The following is a 4123-nucleotide window of genomic DNA, read 5'->3' on the forward strand; positions in this document are numbered from 1 at the left end:
CTGTAGATATAGAGGGAGAACACAAAACACCTGCCTCTAATTAAGAGCCATACCAGGCAACCAAAACCAACATAGAAACAGATAACATAGACTGCCCACCCAAAACACATCGCTCGACCATAAACACATACAAAAACAACATAAAACAGGTCAGGACCAGTTTGACAGAACCCCCCCTGTGTAAGGGCTGTTGCTCTCCTCATCCTCGGACGAGGAGAGGAGAGAAGGATCATCAGACCAAAATGCAGCAGTCGGGAAGTAAGCCATCTTTATTTGACTAATGACGATGGCAACACGAAACAAAACACTTTCAAATATACAAAACAAGAAAACGACGTTGACGAAACCTGAACATAAACTTACATAACTAAACGTAAACTCACGGACAGGAAACAGACGACATCAAAATAAACGAACAGCCAAACAGTCCCGTATGGTACATACATTCAACGACACAGGAGACAATCACCCACAAACAAACAGTGAGAACACCCTACCTAAATATGACTCTTAATTAGAGGAGAACACAAAACACCTGCCTCTAATTAAGAGCCATACCAGGCAACCAAAACCAACATAGAAACAGATAACATAGACTGCCCACCCAAAACACATGCCCTGACCATAAACACATACAAAAACAACATAAAACAGGTCAGGACCGTTACAGCTGTAGACTGTTGAAAAAAGCTACAGAGTTTTTAATTTGTGAATTAGTTGCCATTTTATGTGAGAAGCTGTGTCAGCATGTGAGATTTAATTATGTTTCTCTGAAACAGGCAATTGTTTGGTGAAAGTGAGGTAACAAATCAAAACAATACTGTAAATATCGTTTTATGAAAATAACATGACTTATTTTCAGCTTCTGACTCAAAGGCTACTTTTACACAGACAGCCCAATTCTGATATTTTGCCCAATTATGGGCAAACATCTGATCTGATTCTGCAAAAGATCTGATATGACTGGTCAAAAGTCCAGTTAGTGGCAAAATGTCAGTATTGGGCTCCCTGTGTAAATGCAGCCAAAGAGACGGCTGCTAAGTGTGAGGGCAGAAAACCAACTTCAAGCAAACAACCCCTATCAGATGTACAGAAGTTTGTGTTTTGATCAACAGTCATACACTGTGCAAATATCAATTAAATCTCATGAAATGAGGTGTCGTTAGTAAAAACAACCGTGAGGACTCCACATTAGACAGTGGAGGGGTGCAGTCGTTCCACAAAACCCAGCTACTCTCCTCCAAAAGTAAACTGCTTCATGACTCCGTCATCCCCTCACTTTCCCAACATGCCCCACGGGAATGTATAATCTCATCAGCGCCGATTATCCTCCTCTAGGAGGCTGTCCTGCACGGGTATAATTATGGCAGGGTGGACTTTTAGGAAACATATGCCATCTGTAATAGGCGGCTAATGCGCTTGATTGGGTCTGCCTGGTCACATGAGTAGATAAGAGGGGCCCTTCGGGGGTTAGAACAACAGCGGTTATTATTCAGACAAAACACCTCTGGGTTTTTCCAAAGCTCTCATAAGACCGTAAGACCAATTCCTTTACAGTATCTGTCTAAAAGGATGCAGAAGACTGTCCTGTGAGCGCATCAAAGCCAGGAGAGACGTAGAATTTGTGGATGTCCATAACAATGACACTTAGGGGTTGACTGATCACCAATTTTTGGAGTTCATTATGTGGACACAAAGACACTGCAATATTGATGCTTTGGTTTGTTTGAGTTGTCGAACACATAAACAGATACCGAGATTGATTTGGATAACAGTTCCAAATAAACTCCAGGGGAAATGCAGGAAAATGTGGAAGTTAGATCCATGAAATAGAAGTTGGATCATATTGCTTGAGCAGGCATAAAAATAGTGAGCAGGTACGTTTCCTGGGATTATCCAATCAAACAGCGTGTTTGCATGTGGGAGTTTCCTTTTCCCTCCCTTTTCAGTAGAAAGCCTGTGGGATTTTTCTGTGAGGTGTGTGTCTGATATTTTATTAATCAGTAGAAGTGTGTGTGTTCAGATTGAGAGAGTGAAGGGTGGGGAATGTGCTCAGAATCCTTTGATTTGCTGAAGCAAGTATCAGCCCTTTTGCCAGAGTGAGAAAAAAAGTAATGGCTTTTCATCCGTGTCTATTCAATTCTATTTAATATACCATTCGATGGAAGCCTATGAAAAATGCAATAGGAGGTCAACAAAGACATTTAACCTCTATGGTATTACTGAGCACACATTAAGAATTTAAATTACAGTATTATGTATTGAAGTGTCACGGATATAATAATGTATTATGTAAGAGTGTGAATTTCAAGACCCAAAGGGACTTCACTGCTGAAACCAAAGTTGTGTGCATATTTGCCATATTTTCTGTGTGAAAATTTCAATTTTACCTTTGTGGTAAAAATTGCCCACAGTAATCATCCTCCCCCTTCATGTCCATCATCATTGATAGTAGGCCTTTGACTCACATAATTATTAATAACATCTGAGTGTGGCAATGGTATAGCTAATTACTAAGAACAAATTGCAAAATGACTGTGAACCCACAATGGAGGTCTATTTCATAAGAGTGTTGATATTCAGCCTCTGATGTGTCGTGCATGGCTGATGTTTGTTGACTCTAAATTCCTCTCCCCATGGATCCCTGATGCCATTAAAACACAGAGGGAAATTTTCTGTTTTTTTATAGCACATTTCAATCATGCTGTGACCCTTGATAATGAGTTAAAGCTAATTGAACAAAAGGTGAGATATTCACCCTGTTGGTTGGTTTTTCAACAGAATGAATTGGGTTTGATCAATGTCATTATGTTTTAGTCACCACCGACTCTGAAAGTCAGGTGCCCGAGAAGTTTTATCAAATACTTGATTTTCAGTGACAAAGCCTGATTATCTTGTCTTCTCATCATAACAAACCAAACCCAGTTTGTGTTCGGAAAGTATTCAGACCACTTCCATTTTTCCACAATTTTGTTACGTAAGAGCCTTATTCTAAAACTGTTTTTTTTWAAATCCTCATCAATCTAATTACAATACTGTCACGACTTCCGCCGAAGTCGGTCCCTCTCCTTGTTCGGGCGGCGTTCGGCGGTCGACGTCACCGGCCTTCTAGCCATCGCCGATCCACTTTTCATTTTCCATTTGTTTTGTCTTTGTCTTACACACCTGGTTTCAATTCAATTCCCCAATTACTTGTTAATTATTTAACCCTCTGTTCCCCCATGTTTGTTTGTGAGTAATTGTTCGTTGTAAATCGGTCGGTTATTTGTGTATTGCTTTGTATTTGTGTATTTTGAGTAAAGTACGTTGTTCACTCATATCTGCTGTCCTGCGCCTGACTCTCTACACCAGCTACACACAGGACCCTTACAAATACCCCATAATGAAAAATGAAAACAGGTTTTTAGAATTTTTTGCACATTTATTAAACTCTACGGGATCGGTGACCCCCCGCGGGACGGTTGAGCTAACATGCGCTAATGTGATTAGCATGACGTTGTAAGTAACAAGAACATTTCCCAGGACATAGACATGTCTTATATGGGCAGAAAGCTTATATAAGCTTATTGTTAATCTAACTGCACTGTCCAATTTACAGTAGCTATTACAGTGAAAAAAGACCATGATATTGTTTAAGGGGAGTGCACAAAAAAACATTTTATCACGACAACTGATTTGATACAGTCACCTCTAAAGGTAAATAATGTACTTACATTCAGTAATTTTGCTCTGCTTTGTCATCCTGAGGGTTCCAGAGATAAAATGTAGCATATTTCTGTTTGATAGAATCCACTTTTATATTCAAATGTAGGAACTGGGTCCTTCAGTTTGAAGCCCTGCTGTGTCTGCAGCATTGAAGGCCTCCATCATTTTTAAATGAAGAAGTTTGGAACCACCAAGACTCTTCCTAGAGCTGGCCGCCCAGCCAAACTGAGCAATCAGGGGAGAAAAGCCCTGGTTAGGGAGGTGACCAAGAACCCGATGGTCACTCTGACAGAGCTCCAGAGTTCCTCTGTCGAGATGGGAAAACCTACCAGAAGGACAACCATCTCTGCAGCACTCCACCAATCAGGCCTTTATGGTAGAGTGGCCAAACGGAATCCACTCCTCAGTAAAAGGCACA

This window comes from Salvelinus sp. IW2-2015, linkage group LG10 (assembly GCF_002910315.2).
Source record: "Salvelinus sp. IW2-2015 linkage group LG10, ASM291031v2, whole genome shotgun sequence".
In the NCBI taxonomy this organism is placed as follows: Eukaryota; Metazoa; Chordata; class Actinopteri; order Salmoniformes; family Salmonidae; genus Salvelinus; species Salvelinus sp. IW2-2015.